Source organism: Ornithorhynchus anatinus, chromosome 3, assembly GCF_004115215.2.
Source record: "Ornithorhynchus anatinus isolate Pmale09 chromosome 3, mOrnAna1.pri.v4, whole genome shotgun sequence".
In the NCBI taxonomy this organism is placed as follows: domain Eukaryota; kingdom Metazoa; phylum Chordata; class Mammalia; order Monotremata; family Ornithorhynchidae; genus Ornithorhynchus; species Ornithorhynchus anatinus.
The window spans coordinates 31,738,903-31,759,582 of NC_041730.1; the positions used below are offsets into that span (position 1 = coordinate 31,738,903).

A 20,680-nucleotide genomic window follows, 5' to 3' on the forward strand; every position below is an offset into this window, starting at 1 on the left:
ATGAGGAGGGGAGGGCGTTCCAGGCCAGAGATAGGAGATAGATCAGCAGCAAAACAGACAAGATAGAGGTACAGTGAGAAGGTTAACATTAGAGCAACAAAGTGTTTAGGCTGGGTTGTAGTAGAGTTAGTGCAATGAGGTAGGAGGGGACAAGGTGATTAAATGCTTTAAAGCCAATGGTGAGGAGTTTTTGTTTGATGCAGAGGTGGATGGGCAACCACTAGATTTTCTTGAGAAGTGGGGAAACATGTTCTGAATGTTTTTGAAGGAAACTCTTTGAATTGGCTTTTTATATCTGTTGCCTCCATTTTCTCTCCTCCACCTCCTTCCTTGACCTACCATTCAGCTTTTGCCACCTTTCCTCCCCTGAGATGGCTCTCTAGAAGGCCATGATCACTTCAAAGAGGATTAGGATGAAATAAAGTCTGTTTGACTTGGTGAGAAGGCCATGATCACCTTCTCACCAAGTCAAACAGACTCTATTTCATCCTAATCCTCTGTGACTTCTCAGCTCTCTCTGACCTTGTGAAGCCCCTCTCCTGGCAGCAATTTCTCAAGGAGATTCCCGCTCGGGACCTCTCTCAGCTTGCATTGCCATGGCAAATGTTTATCTTTGGGCAACTCTTCTTAAATGTTTTATTTAAAAAAAACTCTCTGCGATGTGTTTGATACTGCAGGTAAATGAGGAAAGCACAAAAACCCCTATATGTGATAAGGCTGAAGGTCACCATAAGGGATCAAAAAATCCTAGGGAGAAACAAACAAAATGGCACATTTCCTCAGTGCTGGAGCCTAGTTAGCATATCTTCAGTAAATACTGTTCCTCTTTTCACACCTGAGGAAAAGACAAAATATGGAATGATAATGGAAGAATGAGAAAAATCTATGCTTCTTACCATTCAATTCTCACTACCTACACATTTTTGCAGTCTTTGGAACAAAAAAGTAAGAGTTTTAAGAGGAAAGTTAGCTACCCACACATCAGCATCCCTCTCTATTTATATAGCACATTTCTCCCAAGGAGCTCAAAGCCCTTTATATTTCTGCACATTCGTACTTACACCATATCTGTGAGTTTAGCAAGAGTGGGGAGCATTAATTCCATTTTGGAGATGGTGGAAATGAAGAACCAGAAATTTTAATAACTTCCCCAGTGTCAGAGTCAGGAGCACTAACACAGACTGGTGTTCAAATCAATCATAATTACTGAGTACTTACTGTGTGCAGAGCTCTGTACTAAGTGCTTGGGAGAGAACAATATAACCAAGTGGATAGACTTGTTCTCGCCCCACAAGGAGCGATACTAACATTTCTTGCAGGCCAGCAATTTATTTTCAGTGATAAAACCACAAATTTGACTTTTTTCATAAAGTGATCAGTGATAATCAGTAGTATTTACTGAGATCTTAGTCTTTGTAGAGCATTGTCCTGATCCCCATGTGGGACTTGATTATCTTGTATTTACCCCAGTGCTTAGTAGAGTGCTTGATTCATAGCAAACACTTAATAAATCTTAGTATTATTGTTATCATTATTACTAGGGTTGTGTTCTTGCAAAAGCCATGTGAAGGAAATTTACCATTTTTTCCAACATGGTGCGCTGAATCCAAACAGACTGGTTATGTTGGGAGAATGTTTTCTCATTGTCTAACAAAATCCTGTGCAAAACATAGCTGAAACATATCATGGCAGAACTGAGTTCATATATGTAAATGTACCCACATGAATTGTTATAGAGAAAAGAAAGAGGAAAGGTAACAAATTTATGGAGGGTTCTGACCACCTGTTTCCCATATCCTAATGGACAAGACTAGAGAAAATTGTCTTAAATCATAATGAAATATTTACAGGAAACATAAGGGAGAACTTTTGGACCAAGGGCACTGTTAGTGAGGCGATGGATTCAAGGGAGATGGATTAAATTAGCCTTGACAATTTTTACTGCTAAAGCAAAGCAGGTATCTTTGATGTGAGCAGAAAATAAGGTTCTTTACGTAATTTCATTCCAACTGTGAATATGTGATTTTCCCTGGCTTTGAACATGTGTGTGTGTGTGTCTATATATATATATATATATACATATATACATACATTTAAAGATAATACCACTGTCACTGAAATAGACCCAAGAGTGCATTTGTAACTGAAAAGGTCAGAATGGGACCAACAGTCCCAGCCATATTATGACACAAAAGTCTTGATCCTTAGAAATATCCTGTTTGAGGTTTGCAGTTCCTGACATTGTTTTCACTTCAGTTCCCTTAGCTTCTGTTCTTTACATAATTTTTTGCTTTAAAAGAGCTGCTTCGTTCATGATAGTAGTATACTGTGTGAGCGTATTCTGTTTGTAGCTGGAATGCAGCATTCTTTGAGGTTTTCTTTTCCTGTGACCTTAAAACATTTCTTCTTTTATCCGTGCTTTCAATTTCCCAATTTCAGCCCTCCCTCCATACAGCAGTTGCTTAGTTATCTTCCTGCCGTTTGTTCATTCTCCTCACATAGCTTCAGTGCTACTGACTCTGAGCAGTATTGCTTTCTGTAGGTGTTATCTATGTACCAGTATTTTCAATTGATTTTTGTTCATGAAAAGGGATCCTGTCACTGTCTGAGAGTTCTCGCTTGCTCACCTGCAGCCTAGTCTAAGCCTGAACATGTGAATACATAATTGTAGAAACACTTTCCAGTGAAATAAAGTACACCTTTGCTGATCAGGGAAAAGTAACATAGCTTAAGTCACTTTCATAAAAAAAAAAAAATTATATCATGGATGTCAAGCTGGGCAATTGTCATGCTATTTCTCTGAGCAGTATGTTGCTGGTTTTGGAGAGAGAATATTGGGTTGGGCAGACCAGAAATCTGATCCAACCCTCCAATTACTCTTATGTTATTAATAATAATAACGGTATTTGTTAAGTGCTTAGTATGTGCCAAGCACTGTCCTAAGCGCTGGGGGAGATACAAGGTTATCAGGTTGTCCCAGGTGGGGTGCTCAGACTTAGTCCCCATTTTACAGATGAGGTAATTGAGGCACAGAGAAGTTAAGCGACTTCCCCAAGGTAACACTGCTGGCAAATGGCGGATCCGGGATTAGAACCCACTACCTCTGACTCCCAAGCCCGTGCTCTTTCCACTAAACCATAGTTATACAGTAAAACTTTGTTGTCCAGTATGCTTGAGAAGAGCCAATCAATCAGTGGTATTCACTGAGCATTTTCTGCACTTGGGAGAATAATAATAATAATATTTATGATATTTGTTGAGTGCTTACTGTGTGCCAAGCACTGTTCTAAGCATTAGGGTAGATACAAGGTAATCAGGTTGTTCCATGTGGGCCCCACAGTCTTGATCCCCATTTTACAGATAAGGTAAGCAAGGCACAGAGAAGTTAAGTGGCTTGACTTGGGTCATGCAGTAGACAAGTGGTGGAGCCAGGATTAGAACCCCCGTCCTCTGACTCCCAAGCCTGTGCTCTTTCCACTAAACCACACTACTTATTTGATAAACACATTTCCTGCTCTTTGTCGGTAGTTAAAAATCCTGGTTATATAAGAGCCAGGACTGCCTAACAAGGCCTTACCTGAACACACAGAGGATTGAAGCTCTGGAAGCAAGCAGGATCTGTGTGAGTCGGTGAAGATGGTTTGCTCACCATGTTTCAGAGAAGGAGAGTGGCCTAGTGGAAAGAGCACGGGCCTGAGAGTCAGAAGGACGTGGGTTCTAATCGTGGCTCTGCCACTTATCTGCCTTCTCAAGTCACTTCACTTCTCTGTGCCTCAGTTCCCTCATCTGTAAAATGAGGATTAAGACTGTGAACCCTAGGTGGGAGAGGGACTGTGTCCAACCCAATTATCTTGCATCTACCCCAATTCCTAGGACTATGCCTGGCACATTGTAAGCACTTTACAAGTACCAGATGAGTTTGCCATAGTGATGGTGTTAGCCTGAGGAGCCCCTAAGAAGGCTTGATAGGAGCCTACATCCCAGTGAGTCCTGGTGAGATTAACATTCAAGTATCTGACAGGAGAATGTGATAATCAGATTGGAGATGGAATGTGTGCGTTTTGGTATTTACTTAGTATTTAATTATTGGTACTTGGTATTTAATTATTCTACTTGTAAATACTTTTATGCCCATCTTTCCCCTTTAGAGTAAGCTCCTGGCAGGTAGTGAACTCATCTCTTCTCTGTTCTGTGCATTCCAAAGGCTTATTGCTGTACACTGCACCCATGGAGTACTCAGTAAATACTGTTACTACTATTACATTAACAGAATAACCAAATGGAAAGCATTCAGTGTAAACTGGAGAAACAGATAACAGCAGGGAGAGGGAGCTTTCTGACTAAAGCTGTTTGCATAAACCCTTAATCTGTTTAACAAACAACCCAGAGAAACTTCCTTACCCAGGATTCAAACATAGTCTACCAGTTACTTATTCAGAGTGTAAGCTCACTGTGGGCAGAGAACGTGACTACCAACTCTGTTATAGTGGACTCTCCCAGGTACTTAGTTCAGTGCTCATTCTCAGTAAGAGCTCAATAAATATTGATGATGATGGTGATAAGGTATTAGGAATATTGCTAGCTGGGAGAGGTTTTAATTGCGTAGGTACTGGATAGTAAGGTTTTGTTTGTTTTTTCCAGTATAAGAAATGAACCTTCATAACAATCTTGACCTATAAAATCCTGAAAAATAAGTTTTCCTTTAAGATAGTGATTGAAGAATGCAGGGAAGTGACACTGTCCCCCGGAAATGTTGAAAAATACAATTTTTGAATGTGAATCTCCTCTTATAGCTGTTCTTTAGGAAACTAAATGGTTTGCTGCTCTTTAGGATATGGAAGGAGAACTTCTATTGTGAAACATGATCCTTTTTTTCCCTGACACAGTACTGACAAACTCTTGACAGCAAGTTAGATTTTCATCAGTGCTGAATAGCATTGTACATATTTCATTGGGTAATGAACATTCGCAGAAATCTCTTAATAAAGCTGGTTTGGGAAATTCATGGAGATAATTATCATGAATAACAAGAGCATTTATTAGATACCAATCTTGTGCAGAGCCCTCTAATAGGCTCTGTAGGGAATTACTAATGAAGAATGAGAAATGGCAATATAAAGAGGCAGGCAGGACAAAAAGGCAAATGCATAAAATTAGAGAAAAACAAGTGTAGGTGGAGGACCCTAAATATTACCAAAAATCATATGGAAGGGTTGGTGATGGCTGGATTTAATGTTGTGATATAGGACAAGAAATATCCAACTCTTCAAAGAAGGTTTCTGGATTGAGTCAGTTTGAAGGAGGGGAGCGGCATGGTTAAGCTGAAGTGGGGAAAGGGCTATTCATTCATTCAATCATATTTATTGAGCACTTACTGTGTGAAGAGCACTGTACTAAGTGCTTGGGAAGTACAATTCAGCATGACTCAGTGGAATGAGCCCAGGCTTGGGAGTCAGAGTTCATGGGTTCTAATCCCGGATATGCCACTTGTCAGCTGTGTGACTTTGGTCAAGTCACTTAACTTCTCTGGGCCTCACTTACCTCATCTGGAAAATGGGCATTAAGAGTGTGAGCCCCATGTGGGACAACCTGATTACCTTGTATCCTCCCCCAGCGCTTAGAATAGTGCTTGGCACATAGTAAGTGCTTAACAAATGGTATCATCATCAATTCAGCATCAAATAGAGACAACCCCTGCCCACGATGGGTATTCAGGCAGGGGGATTGAATTGCGGGAGTTTGCAAATAGGCTTGGTGTGTTTGAGTGGAAGACATGAACGGGGGTACAGATGGAGAAGAGATCAGTTTGGGTGAGAGAGAACCAATTGCAGGAGTGACCGGAAGATTACTGATGGTCAAGCATTTTCACTAGATGCAAAAGCTGCCAGGATGCCATTAAAAGATTTTGAAGAGGAGAGTGATCAGAAAAGTTGACTATATAAGAGATTCTTGCTGTCTTGTAAAGGATAGGTTAAAGGAGGAAGAATTTGAAGGCTCTTTCATAAGTGCTCTCCCATAGAACTTATGACCAAGTCTTTGAAGTCTGCTACTTCTGTCTACCTGTGAGTTATTTTAGTGTCTGACTCCCCAGCTAGAATGTAAGTCCCCTGAGGGTAGTAGGCTCTTTAACAGTATTGGGAAAATTGGAAGGAAAAGAGGATTTGGGAGCAGAGATGAGGTCAGTTTTTGACAGGTTAAGTTTAAGGTGGTGTGAGATATCCAAGTGGAAGCAAGAGCCAGATAATGGAAAAAGCATAGGACTTGGGCTCTAGTCCCCTCTCCTCTGCTTACTTACTGTTTGGCCTTGGGAAAATAATTTAATTTACAGTTCTCATCTATGAAATGGGGCTCAATTAATCAGAGGTATTTATTGAGTCCTTACTACCTGTGGAACACTGTACTAAACACTTGGGAAAGTAGAGTTGGTAGGGACAATCCCTGTTCCCAAGGAACTTACAGGCTACATGGGGACACAGACATTAAAATAACTGGCAGATAGGGAACATAGAGTACGGGGATAAATACTTAAGTGTTGTGGGGCTGAAGTGAGTATCAAAGTGTTTAAGGAGTACCCAACCAAGTGCATAGTTGACCCAGAAAGGAAGGCTGCTAGGGGGAAATGGGGCTTAGTCAGGGAAGGCTTCTAGGAGCAGATGTGATTTTAGGAAAGATTTGAAAGTGGGGAGCATTGTGGTCTGTTAGATATGAAGGGGGAGGAAGTTGTGGGCCTGAGAGAGAACAAGGGCCAAGGGTTGGTGGTGGAATAGATGAGGTTCAGGTAGAGGTGGGCTCTAACAGACCAAAGCATGTGGATTGGTTTGTAGTAGGCTATCAGTGAGGTTAGATAGAAGGGAGAGAGCTGATTGAGTGCCTTAAAGCAAGGGTAAGGAGGTTCTGTTAAATGTGGAGGTGGGTGGACAATCACTGTGGGGTTTTGAGGTATAGGGAGGTATGGACTTTTCAGAAAATGGATTTTTCAGAAAAATGACCTTGGCAACAAAATGAAATATTGAGTGGAGTGGAGAGAGGGAGGAGGCAGAAAGGTCAGCAAGAGGGCTAATGCAGTGGTCAAGGATGAAATACCTGTTCTCCTTCACCACTTGATTGAGTCCCATGTGGGGCAGGGACTATGTCTGACATGATTATCTTGTATCTCTCCTAGGGCCTGGTACAGTGCTTGCATTTAATGAATACTATAATCATCATCATGTTTACTAGGTAACCCAGCACAGGAAGAAATATGGGACTGAGGAGAAGGTATATTTGGAAGTAATCCAGACATGTAGAAATATATGTGAGTAGTTGATCTCATCAAGTGGAGGCAAATGAAATGAGAAGAGCACTCAAGTTTTGAGGGTAAGGAGAAGAGTAACAGAAGGAAACAGTAAAAGAAACAGGAAAAACTATCATAGTTATGTGTCTTTGAAACCATGGCCAGCAAGGGAGTTCTAAGGAGGCGTGTTGCCAAGGCTATCAAAGGGGATAGAGATGTCAAAAAAATTTAGAGCTGATTTGGCCAGAACTAAATGACTGGCAACCGTAGAGCAGTTTTAGTGGAAGGAAATGAGCAAAATAAAGATTGTAGGGAATCAAAAAGTGAGCTAGAAGAGGGAAAACAGAGACATAAATAGTAGAGAACACATTCTAGGAGTTAGACAATAACTGTTTTGAGGGCCAGGATAGAGAAAACTTGAAATAATTATTTTCTGTGAAATTATAGGCAGTTGATTGATCTTATTTCAGCCAACATGATCCAAATGCATAATATGCGACTGCTAAGGAAGACACTATTTTAAGCATCGTAGAGGCAAGCAACAGTCCTAGGAACTGTGATGGAAAATTTATTCTACTCTCCACCTTCACCATCACATTTTGCTATGGTCCCTCTGATTCAACAACAATACTTACTGTTTTACCTTTCTAAGTTTCAAGTGCTTGATCATAATGAGAAGGAAAGTCTTAAGTTTTCAAGTCCTTTGTGGAGGAGCTCCTTTTTAAGAAATAAAAAAAATTCAATTTAGTAAGACCCTCCAACTTACAGTAGAATCAAATCTCTGAAGCAAATATTTAAAATTAATGAATACATTGGATGTATTTGATTAAGTAAAATACAATTATTGTCATTTTTTACTATGTTACATTAAAGGTGTTCTTTGTATCTTCCTGCTGCATATTTGCAAACTGAATTTTACTCTCCCCTCTCTTAAAACCATCAAGCTGAAGGATAAGGAACCAAAGTAGGGCACATCTGGAGATCGAGGATGATTAAATAGAGCATGGATATTTTTATTGTCCTTATATAAAGGGAAATCAATCAGGGTATTTATTGTGCACTTACTGGGTGCAGAGCACTGTATTAAATGGTTGGGAGAGCACAATAGAAAATGTAGACACAGTTCCTGCCCTGAAGGGGATTACAATCTAGTTGGGCACCCGATGGCATTGGACCAGCAGGGAACTTGGAGATACGAGCTCCATCTTTGTTACTCCATCTGGAAATTTGGTCTCCAGAAGCCATATCGTGACCCTTAACCTGGAAAAGATCATTCCCAACTGTTTGCCATTAGAGGCTACCACCGGGGTTGTGACAGTGCTCGGGCTCCTACTGGAGGTGGATCTGAGGTTAGGGAACTGAAGGAGGTGTGGGAAAAGTATTCTTGCAGCACCTGCTATCTGGGAACTGTAAATCCAAGGATCCAGAGGCTAGTGTTTCCCAGAACCATCAGGGAATGAGAAGCAATTAGTAAGCTTGACGGGGCCTTTAAAATATGAAAGGGGAACTTGTGACCGTTTCTCACTCTCATACACGTCCTTCGAACTTCTTATTTTAGGAACGTAGTTTGTATATTTACCATAATGGGTAATTACATCATACCTGTATATCTAAGATGTGTAGATATGTGTATCTGGTTTTGTAGCTTTGCTTTCTTCTTTCCCTTCTGATGTGCATTAATATAAACTTTGTGAGTTCTGAGTGGGAAATGTCTGGAGATACCATGAACTTTGCATAGGTTTCTCCCTCACTGACGCTAATAGACTACCTTTAATGAATGTCACAGTTCTGTGGTTTGTTTTGCAACTGTAAAGAACTGGGATCTAAAGAGATTTATTCATTGCTGCTTGCTAACTTTGGATCACATGGCCACATCAGAAATGGCATGTGTCCAAAATTATCCCGTTATTCCTTTTACTGTAATTCCTTTCAGCAGGAGTTTTGAATGTGTGCTGTGATGCATTTTACCAAAGAGATTTAATTTGTGTTTATGACTCTAAAGAGGGATATAATGGGATAGGAACATCTGAAGTAAAAACATCAAGATTTGTTGTTGATAGAAGGAGCCACTCTACTCTGCATCGTGATAGTCTCTTCAGAGAGTCGCTCAGACTGTTTGAAAAGTTTTCCAAGTAATCAAGGACTTTGAAAAATTGGACACAATCTCCCTCAGGTATCTGGCGATGTGCCGGCAAGATGCCCGAATATATTGCAGTGTCCTTGACTTCTCAAATACTTTGATTAGAACGTGATATTCACAGCTCAGGTTAATATGGTGGTTTGGTCCTGAAACAGCAGGACCTTGGCAAATGATGTTCTCATGCCCCTTGGAACTCACCCTCCAGAGCAGGAGAAAGGCCTTATGAATTGTAATCACATCAGTGGCTGTTATAATAATGAGGAATGGGAGAAAATAAGCATATGCTGTATTACTTTGTACTTGAACATGGGCAACATAGGTTTTTTTTTTGGGGGGGGGGCGGTGGTTGGTGGGGTAGGTTGTCTTTTTTTTGTCTTTTTAGAACTAGTCCAAAGCTCAATGTCCAAAGCTTAAAGCTGGAAACAAGGAAGATATAACATTTTTTGTCTATTTGATTTAATAATAACAATGATAATAATGATGGTATTTGTTAGGTACTTACTGTGTGCCAAGCACTGTTCTAAGTGCTGATTTGTACTAATGCAATTTGGGTGATCCCTGTAGTATGGCTTCTGCTCCTTCCACTCCACTAAACAGCTCTCTCCAAAGTGACTAATGATCTTTTTGCCCCATCATTCAGACTCTACTCCATCCTGTTCCTTCTAGAGGTCCCAGCTGCCCTTGATATTATGGACCATCTCTTTCTCCTGGAAACACTATCTAACCTTGGTTTCACTGGCACTGCCCTTTTCTGGTTCTCTTCCTACCTCTGTGGCCAATTCCTCAGTTTCTTTCACATGCTCCTCTCCTGCCTCCTACTCCCTAACTGTGGAAGATTCTCAAGGCTTTTTGAGCCCCCTTCTACTCTATCTACACCCACTCCTTTGGACAACTCAATCGCTCCTTCTACTTCAACTAGAGTCTCTTCACGGAAGAATCCCAAATCAATAGACTGTGTGCAAAGCATTGGAGATATGTGTTAAAATACTGTTGGGAGATATGATCCCTGACCTTATTGCGCTTACAGTCTAGAGGTAATCTACCAAATCTACCTCTCTGATCCTGACCTCTGTCCTCTGCAATGCCACATTTCCTACTGCCTTTGGGACATCTCAATTTGTCTGTCCCACTGAAACCTTAATCTGGGCAAAACAGAATTTCTCATCTTCCCACTCAAACCCTGACCTCTCCCTTTCTCAGCACTGTAGTCAATATCAGTGTCTTCCCTCCCTCACAACCTTTACATATCCTTCCCCTTCAACCTTCACATTCAGTCTGTTACTAAATCCTTTTGGTTATTCCAAGCTCCTATCATGCTGGTTCTATCTAGGAACTTGTTATATACTACCTTCCCCACGGTGTCAGTCTCTTCACTGACCTCCCTCCCTGTTGCCTCTTCCTTCTCCAGTTCATACTTCGTGTTGCCTGGATATTTTTTTAAAAAAATTATTCTGCATATATGTCTCCACTCTTCAGAACCTCCAACAGTTGCTCATTCATCTCTGCATCAAACAGATCTTCCTTACTACTGTCTTTAAGCCAGTCAGCTCTCCCCATAACAATCACTCCTCTCCCCTTGTTTTTTTCTTTTTTAATGGCATTTGTTAAGTGCTTACTATGTGCCAGGCACTGTCCCAAGTGCTTTGTAGAACCAAGCTAATCAGATTGGACACAGTCCATGACCCACGTAGGGTCTTAATCCCCATTTTACAGTTGAGGTAACCAAGGCAGAGAGAAGGTAAGTGACTAGCCCAAGGGGTCACACAGTAGATGTGATAGAGCCAGAATTAAAACTCAGATCTTCTAACTCGTAGCCCTGTGCTCTTTCCAATAGGCCATGCTGCTATCCTTTACAAATAAGCCCACATACTTCACTCCTCTAATACCTCCCATACCTCTATTTTGCCTCACTCACCTTTTGCTTTTGCCCTCACCCCTGCCTGAAATGCTCTTTCCTTTTACATCCATTAGCCCATCACTCTCCCAAAGTCCTACTAACATCATATAAATTGCAGGAAGCCTTCTTCCTTCCTCCAGTGTCCCCCATCCAGTGAAGTTCATATGCCATAAGCATTTTGTTTCTCACCTTCACTCCTATAGGATTGGGATATATGCACATATTCTGTGGCTTCCCTACTTCTAATTTAATTTAACGCCACTCTCCTCCACCAGCTCTTCCAGGGAAGGGATTGTGCCTACCATTAATGTATACTCCCAAGCACTTAATACAGTGTTTTGCAAACACTATGCACTCAAAAAGTACTACTGATTGACTGACTGGCTTTGGGCAATAAAAGAATGGTGGAGTAGTATTGGTTTAATGTTAGGGTTTCATCTGAGTATCCTGGTCTGGCTTTATACCTTTCCTCTTGGTCTATTTATCCATTTATAAAATAGATACAATGCTGCCTATCTGCAACCTGTGACATCAAAACAACTGGAATCAAGAGCCAATTTCTCCTAGAACATAATTCCTAGGAGTTGTGCCCTTTATGGAAATCTTGAATTAGGCTTCTAGCTCTACCAAGAAATAAACCCAGTCTTAAAAGGCCATTGGAGTTGAAAAAAACATTGGTCCTAAAGAGAAATGGAATATCATTAGATTGTACCCTGGTGGGTGGGGAACATCTCTTTACTTCTGTTATATCTTCCCAAGCGATTAGTATAGTGCTTTGTATTCCGTGAGCACTTAATAAATACCATTGATTCAATACAATAATCCTTTCCTTCCTTTTCCCTTTCTACTTGGTTTCAAAGTTTTTATTAAGTTCCATGATGCTCTGCCAAAACGCCAGTTACTTAAATTAACACGTCATCAAAAGCCAAGCTCCTAAAGGTCATTTGCTTCACACTGCCCAACTGTGCAAAATAGTTGTTGATACCACTGTCTAACCCACGGTCCTGTCCCTAGTTCTGATTCATATCCTAGGCCAGTCACGTGGAACTAGTTGATTATTGGACATTGGTGGTTTGGGTTTTAGATATTAGGCACATTCTAGTTACCTAGTATTCTATCCTGCATTGGTCCCCTGAATTTTTGTCTTTCACCATCCTCTTACTTATTAACTGTATTAAGTGCTTGGGAGTATACATTAATGGTAGGCACAATCCCTTCCCTGGAAGAGCTGGTGGAGGAGAGTGGCGTTAAATTAAATTAGAAGTAGGGAAGCCACAGAATATGTGCATATGTCCCAATATCCTATGACTTTCACCATCCTCTTAGAGAAGCAGCGTGGCTCAGTGGAAAGAGCGTGGGCTTTGGAGTCAGAGGTCATGAGTTCGATTCCCAGCTCTGCCACTTGTCAGCTGTGTGACTGTGGGCAAGTCACTTAACTTCTCTGTGCCTCAGTTCCCTCATCTGTAAAATGGGGATGAAGACTGTGAGCCCCACGTGGGACAACCTGATTCCCCTGTGTCTCCCCCAGCGCTTAGAACAGTGCTCTGCACATAGTAAGCGCTTAAGAAATACCAACATTATTATTATTATTACTTTATAGTTCTAGCGATTCATCAGTCATTCGAGAAGGGAGACTCCATCATCCTAATTTAGGTAGAATTTTGGAGGATTGTTTTCTGTAGACATCTTATGAACAAAGAGTAGCTTAGTCACTGGGCGAATCATTGAGTAGCACCTTGAAGAAGCTAAACCTTTATTGCCTTAAGGAAGTTTACCTGGTGGTTAAAGAAAAAGGTTCCACCTGAAAGTTGACCACTACCCCTGGTTCTTTCCGTGGCTGGAAGATTTTGTCATCACCTTTTCCAGCCTTGGGAGTTTGCTAAGGGCTTGGATGAAAAGATATTCCTCTCAAGGTATTGAATTAGGTTCGGGGGCTGTGGAGCCTCTGCCCCTCCTCGGAAAATTAGAGCACCAAACCCTTCCCTTACTCAATTTCCTGAAGCAAATAAATTGTCATTACAGCTCCTGAGGTGGTCTGATTAGTGACAAAGAAAGCTGCCGTCTGTTAGAAACATTCCTGAAGGAGTGAATGCATGCATGGAGTTTGGTCCAGTGAAAAGAAAAGCTGTTTGCTGGTATAAGCATTTGTTTAGAGAAAAGAGTTTATCCATTTCTTAAGCTATTTGTTTCTTTTCTACATAAACCCTGCTATTAGTAAGGGCTATGCAAATCCTGAGGCCTGACATGTGTTCGCTTATGGAAAAGCAGTGTGGCCTAGTGGAAGGAGAATGAGCCTGAAAGTCAGAGGACCTGGGTTCTAATCCCACCTCTGCCACTTACCTGCAGAGTTTCAACTGTCATTCCCATATCAGACAGGGACTGATTCTTGCCTGATTCACTTATATATAAGCTCATCGTGAGCAGGGAATGTATTTACCAACTCTGTTGTATTGTACTCTACTTTAAGTGCCTAGTGTGCTCTGCATACAATAAGCACTCAAGTACCATTGATGAGGATTTTCCCCAGTGCTTAGTTCAGTGCTTGGCACACAGAACAAATACCACATTTACTATTATTAAGTACACCCAAGCAAAGGTTGTGAAAGAAAATCTACATTCATTACAGCAGTCACTTCCTAATAATTGCAGTTGATTAAGGTTCAGCAGGAGGCTAAAGAGAAAATACATTTGTGCTGTCTGTCTCTTTTTCACTGCATGCTGATTTTTCAAATACGTCATCTGCCCACTCATCACTGATTGTGCTTGTTGCCCCCATTTTTTGAAATAGTTTGGATGATATGTTTTTATTACATCAATGATATTGAGAGATCTCAGTTTTTACTTTTTTCCGGTAGTGTTCTCAGACTTTTATGTATAAGGTTTTCAGTCCTGTCATCGTGGCCCATCTGGCTTCCTTCCCTCTCAAATGTGCTAACCTGTGAGTTATGATCATCAGTCATTATTTTGCAAGTGCTGAATTTCTATGTGTACATATTCAACCCTGTTCTTGCAAGGTTAAGTATTTCTACAGATGGTAGGACTATTTCCCACAAAGCAAAAAATGGAGATCCAAGGCTAAAACCAGTTTCCTAAATGCTGTCAAGTTGAGGCATGAGCAGCATAAATCTTTGAAAAATCACTCCAATCTGCCTGGCAAATTAAGTGTACCAGGGCAGTAACCTTTGACTGAGATGAATCAGTAGTCCTGATTGGAAGCTTATGCATCCCAATGTAGGGTTTTTAGGTCATTCATAAGGACAGGAGAAAAGCAGTGCAAGAGGAAAATAGGCTATTTTGAGCTGCCCAAATATTCAACTCAAACAGTGCAGAAAATCTACTTGGGGCTTTTGTATCATTTCATTAATTTGAAGAGCTTGAAACCTCATTGAACAACCCTGGAAGTGCATGCATAGTCCCCTTGTAATGGCAAAGTTGCACAGCACAAAATGGAGCACCAAACATGTGCAAGATCACTCTTTTTGCCCGGTCTAGTCTCCTAGAGAAGAGTTTTTTTAAATAAGAACTGACCTAGCCTTATAGGCTGAAACATTAAATCAATGGATGTGACCCACCAACAGATCCTACATCTTGTGTTGCCAAAGCTGAAGACCACACTTGGCTTTTCTCAGACATGTGACAATCTTCGTGATATTCAATGGCTTGTGGGATTAAGCCCCTCTCTCCTTGAATTTACCAAGTGATCCTGGTATTGGTGCCTAATTCGTGGCAAATAGATGAATGGTGCATGAACCATGAAATTACTCCTTAGCACAGTGAGTATTATACGCAAGTGCCCAGCATTGCTTTGAAGGGCCGTAAATTCTACCACCACCGGAGATCATGGTATCTTGAGAGAGGAGCTTTGAGCTTACTTATTGGAACTTAAGGTTTTTGTACCAGGTTCCACAGAGTGGGAGCCACAGTCTGCAACCCAGGAAATAAAATATTCTTTCATTCGGTGACTTGCCATTCGGTAGGAGACTTTCCAAAGTGACTGGCATTGTTCTTGGCAGAAAGCCTGGGTTTACAACTATTCTCTCCTCTTCAATACAGAGTGATGGGCCAACTGTTGCCCAGAGTAGGGTTTATTCTGCCAAATCTGCCACTCGGGGAAGGGAAGGAGAATTGTGCCATTTGGTGCTATGAATGTAGAAAGATAATTCAAAGGACGTTTTGATAGCAAAGCTAGTCCACTTTTATTTTAAGACAGAGTGTATTTTGTTCACTCCCTCTACCTAGTAGCTATGATTCGTGCTTTGTTTTTCCCCAGCTAAACAACTGATGAAATGAAAGGGATGAATCAAGAGGTAGATGTTTCTGGGAGATGGTTGGAAGTTTTGCATGGTTTCAATCCCTCTGCTTTTCAGCAACCATTCCCTAGCTAACAACTACTTCCTCTCTAATTTTGAACAGCAGGAGGTTCCAAGAACTTTCAGGTGGAATTATAATACCTTTCCCATCAAAGGTTAGTGATATGGTGATATGATGCTAAGTATTTAATTTCCTAGGTAGGTTGGAATGGGTCTAAAGAGATTTATGCCATTCGTCCTTCACTGAGATTGGGGGGGGGGGGGGGGTGTGTGTGTGTGTGTGTGTGTGTGTGTGTGTGTGTGTGTTGGTTTCAGCTTTGTATCTAATTAATTTCTAGGTTGGGAACTTGCTTGACTTTAACAGTGGCAGATTAGATTTAACTATATTGTAGTTGAGATGTTCAGGTGCTTCCCACTGAGTTTGGATTAGGCATCAAGAATGACTTCCTTTTAAAGAAATCTAATATAGGAAGACTAATTTATCCAAATTTGAATCAAAACAGGAAGGTACCACATGTAACAGATTCAAAAGCACAGTGAATTTTTTGGGACAGGGGAAGTTGTTTTTCTTAGGGCTATAAGCAATGTTTGTTAGTGTAATGATCATACAATTATAATGAATGAATTAAAAGGCTCTTAGGATATGTTTAAGCCATTGCTGTTTTTTGGCATACATGTTTAGAGGCCTCTCTGGAAATTCTGACCCTGAAATCTACTAAGTAAACAGGCCCAGGACAACAGTGGACTCAATGTTTTAGGTAAAGTTCATATGTGAGTTGCATAATGTATGGTTAGTTTATACGCAGGTGAAAATGAATAATATGTGACAAGGATTTTTTTCTCAGGTTTTCCTTACAAAGTATCTGTGGGCTTTATAGAGAGTATACATAAATTGTTACAACCAACAACTATTTTGTCTTACACATAAAACCTATCTCTTAGTAGATGTTTCATTTTAGTGAAACACTATGATATGATAGCTCATTAGTGTAATTAAGTACTGTGTTAACATGCCATCCTCTGGGTCCAGGACAAGGTGCAATGGAGTTAAGAGAACTGAGAACACACAATCCTTTTTGTTGAGGAATTGGTGATAAAGTGAGAAAAACAAAGCAGGTGAATAGTTCATTAGTACAAGTAGGTACAGAATGTTTGCTCCCTAGGGTACGTGCCTAACAGAACGAAACATTCCATGCCCTCATGCTTGGCAAGTCAGCCTCTACTCGTCTGGTTACTCTGACATTCTGCACTGTTTATCACTTTCCACATCTCTTGTCATTCATTCCCCTCTCCCATTGTTCTGTGTCCATCCCCAACCCAGTAGTTGTCAGGGCCACTTTAAGGATCACAGAACCCTGGAAAGCAGCATTGCAAATTAGACACACACACAATGTGCCAGAGAAGTCGGGAAGCGGGAATTGGTACTTTCACCAGAAACAGCCCTTCCCGGTTCCCTTGTGCCATCCCTTCAAAAAGGTCTAGGAATGAAATATCTTTGCTAGGTTTCTGCCTTCCACCCCACTGGACTGCTAAAGCAGAAAAAAAACGGGAATCCCAACCCTCTTCCCCGCTCTTTTCCCAGTTGGGTTCTAATTCTTGCTCTGCCACTTGTCTGCTGTGTGACCTTGGGCAAGTCACTTAACTTCTCTGGGCCTCAGTTACCTCATCTGTGAAATGGGGATTAAGACTGTTAGCCCCATGTGGGACCGGGACTGTGTCCAGTCCAATTTGCTGGTATCCACCCCTGTGCTTAGTACAGTGCCTGGCACAGAATAAGCACTTAGATTCTATAATTATTATTATTATTATTACCCAATCCAAGGCCTCTGCTCTTGTCTACCCTACATGGTGGGGCTGTGAGGGAGCAGCAGCCTGCCTCTTCAAATTGAAATCTTGGGGAGTTTTGAATGGGACTGGATTCTGGACAACCCAGATGGCCAGAACCACAAGGATCCTGCCAGTCCCTTTACTGTCAGACCTGTTGGACCCTGAGCAATGATGATCCTGTAATTCTATTCCCCTAGCCCCAGTACCATCCCGTATTATCTACTGTCCTCATCTATTATTTTGGTTTTATTGTTTCAACTTTCCTTACTTATCTGTCTCCCAACTCCCACCCTTCCTTATTATTGGACTGTGAGCTTCTTGATTGCCAGGGACCATGTTTAAATCCCACCTATGTATCTTTTCCCAGTGTTCACTCTAGACTGTAAATTTGATAGGGGCAAGGAATGTATCTCTCAACTTCTTTATATTGTACTCTCCCAAGTGCTTAATAGAGTTCTCTATACATAGTAAGGACTAAATATATACGATTGACTGATTTACTACAGTACTTTGCACACAATAGGGTCTTGATTAGTATTACTACTGCTGCTTTTTGAGAAACTTGATTATGTCTTTTCCATAGTAAGTTTTGTAAACAATACTTTTCATTGTCTTGCTTATGCCATCGAGTCGTTTCATTCATTCTTTCAGTCACATTTATTGAACGCTTACTGTGTGCTGAGCATTGTACTAAGTGCTTGGAAAGTTTCCGACCCATAGCTACACTACAGACACATCTCTCCCAGAACCCCCACTCTGCATCTGCAATTGTTCTGGTACTCTATCCAGAGAGTTTTCTTGGTAAAAATATGGAAGTGGTTTAACTCCCATGCCGAGATCAGAGATAGGCATCACAAGCATGCTCTAGTCTTTAGTGACTGTTAAAATCCAGTCACATAGGCTGCATAACCATATTTCATTGTCCCTAGCTCCACCTACTCCCCCCACCCCTTCAGGGTCACATCTGGAGAGTTTCCAGTACACTACTAGTCTTGGCTACAGGAGGGAGAGTCAAGCAGAGGCCTACCCATTCCATTCCTAGCTTGGCCAGTGGCTAGTGAGTGGAAAGCAATCTGCTACCAGTCAAAACTCACCCATGCTGGGCAGTAGCGGTGCCCTCGAGTTTACTGAATGGAAGGCGACAATGGTACTGTTCATTAAGGACATGAAATCTTCTTGGAGAGTAAGAACTTTGCAAGATGCTGATATAGCTGCTTTTGTGTGTGTATGTCTGTGTGTGTGAACACATGCACACAGACACATACACATTGTCTATGCTGCATTATAGCAGTCCTTAAATCATCAGAGTTCAATGCTCTTGCAGTGGGCAATGTTGCCTTTTGGAACTTTGGTTTGCTTGGCCCAGATTCAAATCTAATCACAGGTCTTGGAAAGGCACTTGTGACGTTTTGCTTCTCTGCTCCCTCAGTAGCAATTCATTTCAGGGGACAAAGAATGTGATCTATTTATTCACAAATTTTTGCTTGGCTCTTGGTTGATGGTGGGACATTTTTCTTAGTCTGTCCTGCTGGAGAATATAGTGGAACACCAGATTGAGAGGGAATTAAAGCCTTCATTGTTTTGATGAACACCAGATGAAAAAGATTTTGATGATTTTCACAATCACTTTGGGAAAGAGAAAACAACCTCCAGCAATGGAGCTATTCAAGATGTGCAGGTTCCTAAACTCGTCCAAATTTTAAATTATCCTGTCAATTGTCCTGAAATGGATTTTTTAAAACCAAAGCATTTTGATAGTCTCTTCCTCTTACCCCAGTGCCAGTCCTTCCTCAGAGAAATATTTGGGCCTTTTCCCTTTAAGGATTATATTATTGATTCTTATGTTCTCTTATTTATCAAATTCATGTTTAGGAAAATAAAATATGTGACCACTCAATTATTTATGAAACCTAAACATCTGTAGAATTCTGTTCTCTTTTTTCTTTGGGGAGTTAAAATGAAGGGGAGAGCAGGAGATTGAGACAAGACTGTGTTTGCTTATGTCATTTTACAGAAGCTTCCTTAGCTCTCCAAATTTCACTCTTCATTACCCATAACAATTGATTCAGCTGAAAACATCAATTCATTTTAAGTACATGTAAATAAATAGTGTTAAGAATACAATAGTTGACTTACCTGATGGCAGATGACATCAAGTAAAAAGAAATGGGTTTATCAATATCTAAGATGTATTTGGTATTGCTATAAATGAAAAGAACAATGGAGTGGTTCACTTGCAGATGCTCTCATTTCATTTGATAGGAAATACTTTTAGAGTTTGTGCACTAGGGCTCAGGAAATGGGTATCCGGCCATGAAAGATATTATAAGGTATTTTTGGCTTAGTGAAAGAGAAATGAAAATGAAGAAGAAAATGTAGGAGATGACTGATTTGGTTTATAATTGCTTTTAGCAGTTATGATGTAGAAAAGGTGCATTCTTATTGCATTTTTGTAATGTCAAAGAAAATTGAATGGTAAGAAAAATCTAATTGCAGTAGAAAAACTACGAGGGGTACCAATGACTCTTGTACTGTTTAATTGTAAGAAATGACTTCAGCGATCATGGTAGTACTTGGTATTAGGTTTGTAAAACACTCTTGTGAAAATGCTATGCAAGTTAAAAGTACTAAGATTCAGATTCTGGAAGACTGGCATATTATACTTTTTCTGGCAGAAAAAGGAACTGAGACAGTGGCTTCAGGGACAAGTGAAAAATCACCAGAAAATGAGAATGGGTGCTGACAGGACATATAAGGTGGTTAGCCATGAATAAAAATGCAGAATAGGCAATACATAGTCATATAGTAAAAATTAAATCTGTCAGAATCAATCAGTGATATATAAGTGTTTTACTGTTTGCAGAGCAGCACTGTACTCAAGAGCTTGAGAAACCACAATATAACAGAATTGGTAGATGGAATCCCTGCCCGTGAAGAGTTTACAGTTTACATTGGGAGACAGATATTATAATAAATTATGGTTAGGGGAAAAAGTACATAAGTATTGTGGAATTGGGTTGAGTATCAAATAATAATGATATTTGTTAAGTGCTTATTGTGTGCCAAGAATTAAGTGCTGGGGTAGATAAAAGATAATCAGGTTGGGCACGGTCCCTTTTCCACAAGGAAGTCTCGGTTTAAGTAGAAAGTAGTAGGATTTAATCCCCATTTTGCTGATGAAGCTGAAGCACAGAAAAGTGAAATGATTGCCCAAGGTCAAACAGCAATAAGAG

At 40.6% G+C, this 20,680-nt stretch overlaps 1 protein-coding gene and 1 non-coding gene across 5 annotated transcripts in view; both read left to right on the forward strand.

Moving 5' to 3' along the window:
- The window catches only part of SHANK2 (SH3 and multiple ankyrin repeat domains 2), a 717,042-nt gene that overhangs the window by 448,884 nt on the left and 247,478 nt on the right, over positions 1–20,680 (forward strand). The gene's annotated exons all lie outside the window — the stretch shown is intronic.
- On the forward strand, positions 18,394–18,531 carry LOC114810860. Its single transcript, XR_003758550.1, has one exon. It is a non-coding gene; the product is annotated as a small nucleolar RNA SNORA7 (small nucleolar RNA).